Here is a 14,762-nt window from a genome sequence, read left to right on the forward strand (position 1 = left end):
GCCCAGGGTCACACAGCGAGCAGTGGGCAAAACTGGGATTAGAACCCGGGCCCTCTGACTCCCAGGTCTGTGCTCTTTCTACTTGGCTGCGCTGCTACTCTGAATGTGTTACTGGCAGTCCGGGCTCGTCTTATGCCGTCAAGTCAGTATCCACGAACGTATCTCTCCCAGAACGCCCCGCTCTCCATCTGCAACCGTTCTGGTAGTGGATCCATTGAGTTTTCTTGGTCAAAATCCGGAAGTGGTTTCCCATCGCCACCTTCCGTGCGGTAAACTCGAGTCTCTGCCCTCGACTCTGTCCCAAGCCATTGCTGCCAAGCATGGGTGAGTTTTGACTTGTAGCAGATTGCCTGCCACTCGCTAACCACTGCCCAAGCTAGGAATGGAATGGGTAGGCCTCTGCTTGACTCTCCCTCCTGTAGCCGAGACTGGTAGAGTACTGGAAACTAACTCTCCAGGTGCAACCCTAAGAGGGGAGTCTGAGCTACCTTTTAATATATGCCTTCCATTACATCTGGCCTCTAATAAGCTATCATGGAAACTTCTCTAACTTTTTCTTCTAATAACTCGTTATGGGACTCATTCATGAATTTTCCCAAACCTTTCTTGAGTCTCCTTCTACCTCCACAACTCTATGAAAGCTTTTTTTCCCCCGGAACCAATTTTTAAGTGTTGTTTTAAAACGTTTTATTTTTCACCGGCTCTCCTTCACCTTAAGGATCGACTTCCAGTCCTTCACACATGACAAAGACCTGTTCGGTTAGTAGTGGTCGTACTAATAACAGAATTTACTAAAAGCTTACTGTGTGCAGAGCACTGTGCTAAGAGCTGGGAGAGAATATTCAGGTGGGATTTAGACACGATCCCTGTCCCTTGGGGGGCTTACAGTTGAAGAAGACGAAATAGTCGTATTAGTAATAGTAGTATTTATTAAGTGCTTACTGTGTAAAGAGTATTGGTCTAAGTTCTGGGGGAGAAAAAAATACATGGGGAAAGTTTTCATGACAGACACGGAGGGAAAGGTGAAAGAATATAAATACAAAACAACATAGAGGTTCCAAGGACTTTTAACTCCATTAAACAATCCAAAATATAGTGACGATCGAATGTTCCAGCTCCCCAGGCCCTAGATCCATGAGGCATTTCTAATGTGATTTAGGGAAGGAAAGGGAAAGCGATAGAAAGCTGGAAAAGATGGAAGAGAAAGAAAGGGGTGGAGAGAGGAGAAATAGAGAGGGGGGTAGGGAGAAAGAGAGGAAAAGAAGTCACATTTAATGTAAATAAGTGTGCCATATTTTTTTTTTTTTTTACTCTTCAGTGCCTGCTCAGCATCAGAGCCTCCACAAAACTTCCCAGCCCGAAATTTAGACTATGAGCCACATGTGGGAAAGGGACTGTGTCCAACCCTAATATCTCATATCTACCCCAGCACTTAGTTCAGTGCTTAGCACATAGTAAGCACTTAAAAAATAGCATTATTATGTAATCTGGGAAACATTTTTATGCCCACCCTTATCCCCAGCATGCGTTTTCCTTTGAATTCTGGAGACTTTAGTCGGTGGATGCTGAGTAATCTCTAACCTCCTCACCTTGGATCCACCAGTTGCCATCTCTGCTTTAAGCCCCAGTAGCTCCAGTATTCTGATCTGTAATTCAGGTGTCTGTCTCCCCCACTAGATTGGAAGCTCTCTGAGGGCAGTAATCGACTCTTTTAACTCTCGTATTCTCCCAGTGCACTGCATATAATAGTGTTCAATAAAGACCAGTGCTTGGTACATAGTAAGCACTTAACAAATACCAGTATTATCATTATTAGTAGTAGTAAATGTTATCGTTGATGATGCTAGATCACTCTTACTAAGTTTGTCTTCCATCTTTCCAAGGTGTCGGTACAAACAGTTGGTTTGTTCGTGGCCTAAAAGTAAGGAGTACGCATTATCAGCATTAATCATGGATTTTCTTTGATTTCATCATCTAAATTCAGAGGCAAGTTCTAAAAATGAAGCCAAAACTACAGACCTGAACATGTAGGCTTTGGGGCTTAATCAGTTGTATGAATCTAAAAGAAAAAAAAATCCCATTGGGTGGTCAGTCATCTTATTAATCACCCCAGTTTGGGTTTGCGGGCCCTAGATTTCAATTGGTTATCCTAGAAACTGTAAAATATATTTAATCATAGTTCTGATTTCAGTCCTTACTTTGAAATAAGCCCTTCAATTCTCCTAATGGGCCAATAAAAGGATTGGTTATTGGCAATTCTGCGTATAACTTCTCTGACTTGTCTGTCATTTGCCAGAATGATTTATCTACTGGACAGGAAACAGATAATCAAGTGTAAATATATTCTATATTAGTCACCCCAAGGCTTTCCTGTTCTTAGGAAACAATAAACCTAAACACACCCTGCAATGAATTGTTATCCTGTTTTTATCAATGGTTGAAGACATGTTTTTGTAGCCTAGATGTCAGTGGAAAACGGGACTTATTTTATCAATTGCTGATTATCCTGCTCTCTAGGTCCCTTCCTCTCCCCTCTCTCTCTCTACCCCCCGCACCCCACTTGAAACTTTTAGACCGACAGGCTGATTTGACTTTACCCTCAAAAAACTGTTTTTACAGTAGGGTTTTCAGGAACACAGGTTAAGTTTGATCATGTACCTCTGACATAAAAAAAAAAGGGTGTCCAGCCAACCAGGATGGATATGATTGACCCTGTGAAGGCCCGATGACCAACCCAGACTTTACTCGTAAAGTCCGCTACTCCGCAAAACTACCTTGGCAGCACCTTCTGCATCCTGAGAAGTAGAGAAGCAGCGTGGCTTAATGGAAAGAGCTTGGGCTTGGGAGTCAGAGGTCGTGGGTTCTAATCCTGGCCCCGCTAGCTGTGTAACTTTGGGCAAGTCACTTCATTTCTCAGTGCCTCAGTTACCTCATCTGTAAAATGGGGATTAAGACTGTGAGCCCCACTTAGGACAACCTGATTACCTTGTATTTACCCCAGCACTTCAAACAGTACATGGCACATAGTAAGCACTAACAAATACTATAATTATTATTATTATGAGCGCTTGGCCCTGATTCCCTTTCACAGTTTGCATCAGACAGTGCTTCTAATAATCTGGGTCAGAAGTGCATTGAAATGTGGAGTCCAAAATGACTCGGTAAAATGGAGTCACTATAAGAACTGACTTCTCAGTGGTTTGCTGGTTACAGGCCACTAAAAAGGAGCTTAACCCTGCCCTACTGCAGCTCAAACCTCAGCTAAGCAGCTCAGAAGAGTGTTGGACCTCTATTTTTAGCTACGTGACTCTGTGTAGACAATTGTGAGTTAAGGGCAGGCCTATGAGAATGCACTTTTCAGAGTTGTCAATTATCAATCATTTTGGTATTTGTTCAGTGCTTACTATATGCCAAGCACTATACTAAGCAGTGGGGTAGACACAAGATAATCAGGTCTCAATGTGGGGCTCACAGTCTAACTAGGAGGAAGAACGGGTATTGAATCCCCATTTTACAGATGAAGTGACACGGAAATTAAGTGACTTGCCCAAGGTCACACGGTAGTATGTGGCAGAGCCAGAATTATAACCCAGGTCCTCTAACTCCCGTGCTCTTTCCACTAGGCCATGTTGTCGGAGCAATAAAGAACAGTGCTGGACTGTCACTTTAGGGCCTGGGCTCAGGTTGTCAACTCGGAGACTCTGCCCCCAAATCATGGGAACCGAAGGACTGAAAGCTGCTAGCTTGGCACCCTCAGCTCTTCGGTCAGGGTGGGCGGGTGTGGCTAGCTAGCCCACCTTGGCCCTCAGAGTAGGATAAGAACTGGGTGGAAACTGGATTTGCAGCTGGGTTCTGGGGCTACACCAGAGTCAAGTTTCTCTCTCATCCCCACCCTTATCCAGGAGTGAGCTTTCCAGCTCCTGCCTGGCTCTTCCCAGCCTCGTATATGTCAGTGTCCCTCCCTGACTTGTTTCCTGCTTCCTGGCTTCTCGTGGGTCTCTTTTGTTACTATCCTTATTAGCAACTGTCCTGAAGTCCTCCCACAAGACTAAAAATGAAATGATGGCATCCCTGTCTGTGTTTCACCATCGAGACCCTTTCATTCTCCCACCTCTCTGGCAGTGGAGATTGGAGAATTCATCCATCACTACCCCCCTCTCCCTTGTGGTCGCAGGAGACCACTAGGAGGGGGATGGGAGATTGTGGAGGGAGGAGAGGAAACAGGTGACCCTATCTTGGAGTGGAAAACTGAGTGAGTAAAAATAATTTCTAAGCCCATTGTACATTAAGGTGAAAAAATAATATTCAAGTCTGTTGCAGAACTCAGAGCTTTCCTTGGTTTTTGACTGAGATTGAGCAATGAGATATGTGACAAGTACAAACACCAGCCTTTGTTATCATTATTATTATTGAGGGCTGTCGAGCCGTTTCCGATTCATAGCGACTCCATGGATATACTTTCTCCAGAATGTCCTGTCCTCTGTCATAATCCGCGTCCTTTCTAATGGCTCTTCCGTTATCGTTGTTACGGTCTCTATCCATCTAGCTCCCAGTCTGCCTCTTCCACGTTTTCCCTGGACTTTTCAAAGCATTAGTGTCTTCTCCAGAGAATTAGATTAGCTCAGTGGAAAGAGCACGGGCTTGGGAGTCAGAGGTCATGGGTTCAAATCCTGGCTCTGCCACTTGTCAGCTGTGTGACTGTGGGCAAGTCACTTAACTTCTCTGTGCCTCAGTTACCTCATCTGTAAAATGGAGATTAAGACTGTGAGCCTCACATGGGACAACCAGATTACCTTGTATCTACCCCGGTGCTTAGAACAGTGCTCGGCACATAGTAAGCGCTTAACATATACCAACATTGTTATTATTTTGGACATGTAATCAGGAGGACCAAGTCGAGTCATTTGGCCTTCCGAAGACCACTTTGGTTTAATTTGCTCACACACCAACCTAGTTCAGGTAAATGATATCTAAATGCTTCTTACCAGCAATCTAGGTGATTCATGTTTTGAAACACTCCCGGTGGCTTTAGGTTGACCACCAACTCTGATCTCCAGGCCGATAATGGAAACAAGCCACCTCATTAATAGTCCAGAACAATGATGAATTTAGGTGATTTGTGTACCTAGTTTATTACTTCAGTAATTGAGGCCACTCATCTTGTGGTACCCCAGAGTGCACTTCAGGAAAGCTGCTAATAATAATAGTAATAACACTTGGTCTGTAAATAGGGCCTTTCATCTAGGCATCTCAAAGACCTTTAGGGCTATTACGTCATTAGTCTTCACCGAGTCCCTCTAAGGTAGATAGGTTGATTGTCAGTTTCTGTTGTTATTCCCATTTTACAGATAGGAAAAACTGAAGTACAGAGAAGTGAAAGGCTTTCTTCTGCTTGGTGCATATGTGGAGGAGTTGAACAGTCTTCCTACGTGATCTGTCCCTGGTGAGAGGAAAGCAAGACAAGTTTTCATTTTTAAGCCTGATCGCATCTTCAGGTCTAGGCGCCATTTTAAAAAATTCAAGTCCTTTCTATTTAGGCCCCCTATCCAGAGAGTGAAAACAAACAAAAGGGGATAGACTATTTGTCCTCCCTCCCCCATCCTGCAAATCCCAGCGAGTACTTGTTGTGCAATTAATGGAGGTCAAACTCCAGTTGAAACTTTCAGCTTAGTTTTGTGAGGGAAGTTAGTAAGCTGAACCACTTGCCATTCCAAAAATGGGAGAGCCCAGTTTTGCAGTGTGGTCTGTGTTGGTGGTGGGACAGATCATTTTAAACGTTTTCGTAGCCCAACCTGGAAGTGAGCAGGCTGTGAGGCTCTCTGGCAGAAGCTTGGGGGCCTGAGGGAATTTTCTCAATATTTTCAACAAGTAGAAGAGTCTTTTTCAGTAGCAGGTACATAATGCTGGTCTCACTATGAGTTCTGGGACATGGATGTCCCGATAAGCAATATATATAGTTAGTTCCTTGCTCTTACTCTATTTCAGAATTCTCTTCCTTCTTGAAAGAATCTTTTAAAACAAAACGAAACAAAAAATACTGGTTTACTGGTGGTTTCTGAATGTATCTGGGGCTATGAGGTAAAGGAAAGATGATAAAATTCCGATGTATTAGAGGGAGGAGGAGGATTATTAGGTAGAGGTGAAGCACGGAGAGTTATTCCTGAACTATATTGAAGGATACGCCCTGATCGTCTAAATTTTAGGTGTCACTTGAGGTAAAGGGGACTAAATATACCCTTTTTAATTCATATGTGCTTATCCATTCAACAAACTGACAAACTGTTCCATTTTCATGTTTGATTTTGGTGAATTTTCATCCAAAAAACCCCCCAAAATGGATGCCCCAGTTAGGTGAAAAGTCACGTATTTGTGTGAGAGAGAAGATTAATCAGGCAGTCTGAATCCATCCCGCCCCCCACTCTCAGATTTTACTTTTGGTGAGGTTTACCATTAGATTTGGCCCGAGAGGCAGTGAAATGCTAGACGCTTAGTACAGTGTTCTGCACATAGTAAGCACCCAAAAAATTTCATTGATTGATGTGTTTGCTATTCTCCTATTATATCAATTCAGTTGACAGTAAAGTGTGGAAAACTATTTTTCAAAATCATCCACTTTGCACGACAGATGGAAGCCAATATTCATTTAGTCTAAAGCTTACTGTAAATGATAAGGCTCTGAACCGTGGAAAGTGTTTAGATGTTTGGGTAAACATAATAATAATTCTGGTGTTTGTGAAGCACTTGCTGTGTTTCAGGTACTAACTGTGAGGTGGATACAAGCAACTCGGGTTGGACACAGTCCCTGTCCCACGTGGGGGCTCCAGTGTATCCTGTGTTTGACTTCCTTCACAGAAGAACCTATTCATCATGTGGGGACAGAAGTGAGGCAAAACCTATCTTTCATGACATTTAAATCTACTATGCTGCAGTCAGACCCACATTGTAAAGTGTTTTTTTCAATGTTCCATACCCCCGATTCTCCTATACCGTGGCAGTTATGTTTTTGGAAAACTCATGCTATAGTGATCACCTCTTCCAATACTAGTTAGACAGGAACCATTTCTTCTGAAACCACTGCGTGCAGTATCCAAACAAGTTCACAAACATTCTCTAATTCTGTAACAACGTCCTAGTCATAGTGAAAACATATGGTAATGGCAGGACTAAGTGTAAAGTTTGTATCTGTGTTGTTCTCTTGGGTTTGGTTTTTTTTTTTGTATATTCAATTGAAACAATTTTGAGCTCCAAAGGTGGTTATTACATCACCACTCCTGTTTGCTAATCAGGTGGTTTTGCCTAGGTGAGCCAGAAATAAACCTTTAATTATAATTAAGCAACCTCGTTTCACCCTAATCAGCAATACTAATAGCACAGAATAAGAATGAAATATACATGAGCCATTGAACATGACCTGTTGTTCATGCTATGCTCTTTCCAGATTTCATTCCTGGGACTGGATTGGTTTGGGCTTGTCTAGGTTTAGACCTTTGCTGTTCTTAAATCTAAAGTAGGGGTCTGCGAGAGAACTTCTTTGTTTCAGAGTTTTTTTTCAGTTACCAAAGATCAGTTTCTTGTTCTGTCAAAAAAAAACTCGTCGTGGTTTCCTCTTCCATTTACGCTCTCCTTTTTTTCCACTTCTTAGAAGCAGAACCTTGTTGCAAGATCTCAAATTTATAAGTGATTATGAGCCGTCTGACCCATTTCCAAGGCTGTAGCTTTTTTAAATCTTCACGTAGACCCGTGAAATGCCAATACCATTCACTTCCAATTATACTAAAATGTTGGATGTGTACAAGGCGGGAGCCTGTCCCCTAGAATGTTTTTAACTGCATTCTCCTTCTTCTTCAGAGCAATCTGTTAACTGATGCTTGGAGACCTCAAGGAAGTTTTTTTTTCCTGTTTCTGATAGACAGTTTAGGAATAAAAATATAGCAGCAACGGTGAAGTCACTGTACACCCAGTTAACTAAGTATTTTGCAAAGACCATTTTTCCAGCCACGCATGTCTATTTGGCTAGAACATGATTGCAATAACTGAAGAAGCAGTTATGCACATGCACACCTTTACAGCATGAGTTTTTCTTAATGTTTGGTTTGTCAGGAACCCTGGGGAAGCAGCATGGTCTAGTGGAAAGAACACGGGCCTGGGAGTCGGGGATCCTGGGTTCTTATCCCAGATCCCCCATCTGTCTGCTCTTTGACCTTGGGTAAATTTCTCTGTGCCTAGGTTACCTCATGTGTAAAATAGGGAATGAGATTGCGAGCCATATGTGAGACAGGACCGTGTCCAATCTGATTAGCCTATATTCATTCATTCAATCATATTTATTGACGGCTTACTGTGTGCAGAGCACTGTACTACGCGCTTGGAAAGTACAATTCTTCTAACTACCCCAGTGCTTAGAACAGTGCCTGGCACACAGTAAGTGCTTAACAAATACCATAAAAAAAGAACATATTCTCCACACGGACGGAGGAGTCGGCAGCCTATGGCTCAATAGCTACATCCGGCTCCTCTCAGCCCTATTCCAAGGAAGAGACTCCAACCGAGGGCTGTGGCGTCACTTGTTTTTCCTGCCTCTGCTGTGAGAGCATTTTGCTGGCGGTTTTGAGGTCAGAACCTGCCCCAGTCCCCTCTTCCCAACCCCCTCAGGCTACAGCCACAGAGGGTCCCGGAGCTCATGCTTCTTCTGGGAAAGCACTGGTCGGCCACTCGTCTACAGGACAGAGCTGTGGTGCGGGGAGCCTTCTTCTCTTCCTGCTCCACCCTCCGCCCCTGCGACATGTTCCGTTGGACCATTCCGGGGCAGTGTGGAGGGACTGGGAGAGGGAAGTTCCCTCTTGTAATCCTCTCAACTCCTTCCCGGACTGAGCCTTGGGACCGGAGAGAGAGAGAGAGGCAGACCGGAACTCAAGCCGAGGCGTTGGGGAGGAGTATTCGTTAAAGAAGCAGCGTGGCTCAGTGGAAAGAGCCTGGGCTTGGGAGTCAGAGGTCACGGGTTCTAATCCCGGCTCCGCCACTTGTCAGCTGTGTGACTTGGGGCAAGTCACTTAACTTCTCTGGGCCTCAGTTACCTCATCTGTAAAATGGGGATGAAGACTGTGAGCCCCACGTGGGACAACCTGATCACCCTGTATCCCCCACAGCGCTTAGAATAGTGCTTTGCACCTAGTAAGCGCTTAACAAATACCAACATCATTATTATTATTATTATTATTCATTCATTCATTGTCATATTTATTGAGCGCTTACTGTGTGCAGAGCACTTTACTTAAGCGCTTGGAAAGTACGATCCGGCAACAGATAGAGACAGTCCCCTACCCAATGACGAGCTCGCAGTCTAGAAGGGGGAGACGGACAACAAAACAAGTAGTACTATGAAGCAGCTGCAGATTCAGGGCCTAACATGATGTGATGCTATCATCATTTTGCACATACATGTCGCCCCAGACCACAGGTAACCAGTGTAGTTGTAACACCATAGCAGCAGGGCATTCCAACACCTTGAGGCTTTTTGCAATGTAGCGGAACAGCTGGAGAGGTTATCATCACCTTTGTAATAGAGGTAGACAGATACTCTGGACAGGAGAAGGCCTAAAAAAAGCTCCTTCCAGCTTACAGAAGTGTCTCCAGTTGACACACAAGATCCTTTTCAGCCTGGGGATGGTATCCGGAATAAGGGCCTTTGCAGTCTAAAAATAGGCCCCTCCATATCAGAGAAATGAGCTGCAAAAGGTGAGCCCCTGGGTCCCTTTTCTGACTTTGTGGGGGGGCTCAAGGGGTTCCTCCCTCACCCCAAGGACAGAAGTGTAACTCGGGCATCTCTTTGGTCCTTTTTAAATGGCAGCTAAGCTCTAACGCGTAGGGAGAGGGGAGAGAATCTTAACCCTTAACCATGTTAGAGCAAAGCAGTTTTCTATACATAGCCATATTCATCCAGCCACCTCTGAGGGAGGTTTGGCAGGCACAAGTTTATTGGACAAAGTGTAGAATGAGAGAAACTCCCCTGTTGCTCAGAAATGAAGATGAAGTTTGGAGGCATTTTTAAGCCTCAAATATAAAGGGCCATTTAAAAACAGATCTAAGCAAGTGCACTTAAGCACTCTTTAGCAACTGAGGCCCTCCTTCCTACTGTCTTCCTCCTCATTCCTCAAAACTGTTAGAAGAGAGTCCAGAGCCTAGGACAGTAAGTGCTGGAAAAAGGACCAAAAACATTGAATCTCTTTTCCATTCTAAATGATCAGATTTTTGGAGGGCTGTCTTCAATCTGCTTTGGTTTCTGAGCAATATGATAAAGGACCTTGAGATCCCTTCCAGCTCAAAGATTATATAATTTTGATAGCGATAGTATTTCTTAAGTACTTACTAGGTGCAAACCACTGTACCAAGCATTGGGAAAGAAATACACAGATGTGATCTGAATATGGTGCCTGGTCCCCAAAGAGCTCACATTCTAAGAGGGAAACTGATTTTAAAAGGAAATCTGATAGAAGATCTCTTCTCAGAGACACTTGAATAAATACAGATACGTTTGTATGTATTACTTCACAAGGGACCGTGAGAAGCTAAATAATGTAGGGCTTGAACTGTATATTCCAAGAAAGCATTGAGTCCATCTTTGTAGCCGTGTTTCAGCCACGGTTATTTCTGCATGTTCAGCAAATGTGATTCTCTTTTCATTTTTTCCTTATGCCATTACACATTCTGGTGAAATTAGAACAATTTAAAAACCAGGCTTAGAGAAGCATATTGAACAGGTGATCTATCCTTTTTTCTGAAACTGCCGCTGAATAGTATAAGGAAGCTTAGGAATTTCTTACCTACTCTTTGAAGAGTGTCCTAATTACTGCTCGTTTTTGTTATTCATTCAATAGTATTTATTGAGCGCTTACTATGTGCAGAGCACTGTACTAAGCGCTTGGAATGAACAAGTCGGCAACAGATAGAGACAGTCCCTGCCGTTTGACGGGCTTACAGTCTAATCAGGGGAGACAGACAGACAAGAACAATGGCAATAAATAGAGTCAAGGGGAAGAACATCTCGTAAAAACAATGGCAGCTAAATAGAATCAAGAAAGATTCTTAAAGAAGCAATGTGGAAAGAGCATGGACCTGGGAGTCAGAAGACCTGGATTCCAATCATGACTCTGTCACTGTTTACTGTGTGACCCTGGGCAAGTCACTTTACCCTTCTGGGCCTCAGTTACCTCACCTGTAAAATATAAAATAGAGAGGATTCCTCATTCCAGGAAGAATCCCTAAAACTGAAAAAAAAGAAGAAAAAGGAACACTCTCTTCTATCTTAGGGTGATATAACCAAGTTTGAACTCACAGACACCCAAGGATGAGCCTTTCATATGTAAGGCATGTTTTTAGTGGTGATTTTTTTTTTCTATCAGTAGTCAATGTTGCCAGTTCCTCTCTAACCTATCTCATGTCAGTACACTTTAAGGGCCAAGTTCCTCAACTCCTACGGTTCAAGGTCTGAAGTGTGAGAAGAATACATCTTTGTACTGTGTGCATAAGAAGAGTTGAGGGACAGCTAGAGGAAAGCCTTGGGAAGGTAGTGAAAAATTAATTTGCTTCCCTGGCTAACAGCTGTTGTTTAGCTAGGAGTGGAAATATAAGAAGTCAAGGCTGGTGTGAAAGGAAAGAACGGTACCAGTTTACAGTTGGTGGGAAGATGGCCTTCCAAACTGAGAGAAATCAGAAATGAAAGAGGCTTCGAGCCAAGAGGCTGCAGCTGGTGACTTTGTCGACCCATTTCCAACATTTGACTGTAGATAATCAAGAAAGTTTCTACACCCACGTGCAGCTTTTACACTGGGTAGATGGACTCCCAAATCTACTATTCTCAGACCTATAGCAGGGGCTGGAGCTGGAATGTGCTTCAGTGTACCTACCTGTTCTTGATCTTCTGGAGAGTGGGGGGAAAAACTCCCTGAATCCTCGGCTGCACTTCCCTCTTCTTTCCCACCCAGTCTCTTGTACGCTTTCCTTCTGCCTCTGAGTAGACTCTTTCACGTGCACATCTCTCTTGCACTCGCAGGAAGAAACAGGTCATTCCCAAGCTGATCTTCTAGCTGTGCTTTGCTCTCCACCCTTCCTCTCCACCTCAGACAGACCCCCCAGCTTTGCCCACACTCAGATCCCACCCCTTCCAAGAAGCCCTCACCGATTAATTCCCCACGACTCTGAGCCATTTCATCCTTCGGACAACTCCGGAATGTAGAACGGACGTATTTACACCCTTCTTAGCACTCATGTATAAATTTCCACCTAATTGCTTTATTTCTACCAGTCTAGCTATAAATATTGTCATGTTTGCCTCCCCACTTTGGCCACGATTCCCCGGTTGCCACAGCAGTGTTGGCAATCTGGCTTTTAGTGGGCCAGCTGTGGTAGTAAGGAAGAAGGAAAGTTGTGGTAAAGAAGGGGAGCAGCTTTAAACAGTGGGGAGGGAAAGGAGGAAGATGCAAGAAGTGTAATGCTTCTAAACATTGGGAAGCAGCGTGGCTCCATGGAAAGAGCCCCGGCTTGGGAGTCAGAGGTCGCGGGTTCTAATTCCGGTTTGGCCGCTTGTCAGCTGTGTGACCTTGGGCAAGCCACTCAACTTCTGTGCCTCAGTTACCTCATCTGTAAAATGGGGTTGAGGACTGTGAGCCCCACGTGGGACAACCTGATTACTTTGTATCTACCCCAGCGCTTAGAACAGTGCTTGGCACATAGTAAGCGCTTAACAAATACCAATATTATTAGTGTTATTATTATTAAACAGCTAGAAGCTATTCCACTGCCCAGTCAAGCAGAATGGAGAGTGGGGAGGGGTCAGTCAAATGTGGAATTAGCATAGGGACCCCCTTCTCCCTCTTCGTTTTCCCCTCTATTCTTAGCCACCTCCCCCCACCACACACACACACACACACACACACACACACACACACACCATTTCCATGTACCATTTCCTTCTGGTTTGCTGCTGTTACCACTGTCCCCTCCCTTTCCTTGTCTTTGTGAACTTGAGCAAGTCACTTCACTTCTCTGTGCCTCAGTTACCTCATCTGTAAAATGGGGATTGAGACTGTGGGCCCCACTTGGAACAGAGACCGTGTCCAACCCGATTTGCTTATATCCACCCCGGTACATGGTAAGTGCTTAACAAATACTTCCCCTGTGTCTACCCCAGCGCTTAGAACAGTGCTCTGCACATAGTAAGCGCTTAACAAATACCAACATTATTATTATTATTATTATTAAATGCAATAATAGTAATGTTATATCACACACAGTTCAGTCCCAGAAAGCTTCTGATATTAGTCAAGGTTGACATTAGCAGAGGATGCTGTAACAGTGGTTGGCACATAGTAAGCGCTTAACAGATACCATAATTATTTTTATTAAAATAGCAGTGAGTCTTATGGAGAATTTAACTGAAACTGAGCTGTGAATAGCCCTCTGCTGAAACATAGTTGATGTCTCAAAGGAGGAATTCATTGTATTTAGTAAACTTCAGATATCAAACCTTCTTGGTTTGTTTAATCCAAACAAACTTGGAGAAGCAGCGTGGCTCAGTGGAAAGAGCACGGGCTTTGGAGTCAGGGCTCATGAGTTCGAATCCCAGCTCTGCCACTTGTCGGCTGTGTGACTCTGGGCAAGTCACTTAACTTCTCTGTGCCTCAGTTCCCTCATCTGTAAAATGGGGATTAAGACTGTGAGCCCCACCTGGGACAACCTGATTCCCCTATGTCTACCCCAGCGCTTAGAACAGTGCTCGGCACATAGTAAGCGCTTAACAAATACCAACATTATTATTATTATTTAATCCCAGAGCACAATAAATTCCTATCCATTAAGAATTCCATAGTATCTTTTTCTGTCACCAGTGGGCTGCCTTTGGCAATTGAAAATAATTTCCATAGGAGACTGAACCCTGAGTGCACCCTTTCTATCTGGAGAGCTCAAAGAAGAAAAATTTGTCTGATTACTTATTTTTCTTCTTCACTTTCTACTTTTGCAATCCCTTTTCTACAACTTTTCTAACTACTGTTCAAATAACCAAGTTTTCGAGTCTCAAGTCCCTCATCCTGAAGAGAATCATGGATCAAATGACCTACGAGGTCTCTTCTAGCTCTGGGTTCTGAAGCCACGATTCCCGACCTTCCTTTCAATCCAGGTTGCTCCAAGAAGAATAATATTTTACAGAACACTGCTCAAACAGAAACCAGCAGATCCTTAGTTACTCAATCCTCATGTGCCAGTCAGTCATTGGCAGCTGTAACAGAAAGGTGCACTATATATGACAGTTCTGTCAGCAAATCATACTAGGCCAAGATCCACAAAAATTGTGCTTTTGAAAACAAGCCACCCATTGTGAGGTAGCTCTCGAACGTTACACAAACACCTAACAATTTTGTCAGTCGTGACATTGCTCAATGGAGTCCATTTATCATGGGTCACAATCAAATTTGCCAACGTTCAGTGATGCTGTTACTCCCAACTAGATCCCAGCAAAAGCCTGCCAGGAACTTGCCTTCCTAAAATAGGAAGGCGCTTTTGCCCACAGCCTCCCTATAAAATGCTTTTTCCATACCTTTCCACAGAAGACCGTGTTTAACGTGGCTTGAAATAATTTGCCTTTATCAGTGTTTTTAAAATAAAAACTTAAAGCACTATAGCTTGGCATCCTCCAAGAGGAAGCAAATCAACACATTTCGAGACATCGTGTGTTGTCAGGTGCCTGTCATGCACTGTGGTTAATGGCT

At 43.7% G+C, this 14,762-nt stretch overlaps 1 protein-coding gene and 1 non-coding gene across 2 annotated transcripts in view; one reads left to right on the top strand and one right to left on the bottom strand.

Moving 5' to 3' along the window:
- SHB (SH2 domain containing adaptor protein B) overlaps positions 1 to 14,762 on the top strand; it is a 249,053-nt gene that overhangs the window by 92,696 nt on the left and 141,595 nt on the right. The gene's annotated exons all lie outside the window — the stretch shown is intronic.
- LOC114808512 lies at positions 335 to 476 on the bottom strand. Its single transcript, XR_003756359.1, has one exon. It is a non-coding gene; the product is annotated as a small nucleolar RNA SNORA7 (small nucleolar RNA).

This window comes from Ornithorhynchus anatinus, chromosome X5 (genome assembly GCF_004115215.2).
Source record: "Ornithorhynchus anatinus isolate Pmale09 chromosome X5, mOrnAna1.pri.v4, whole genome shotgun sequence".
Lineage (NCBI taxonomy): Eukaryota > Metazoa > Chordata > Mammalia > Monotremata > Ornithorhynchidae > Ornithorhynchus > Ornithorhynchus anatinus.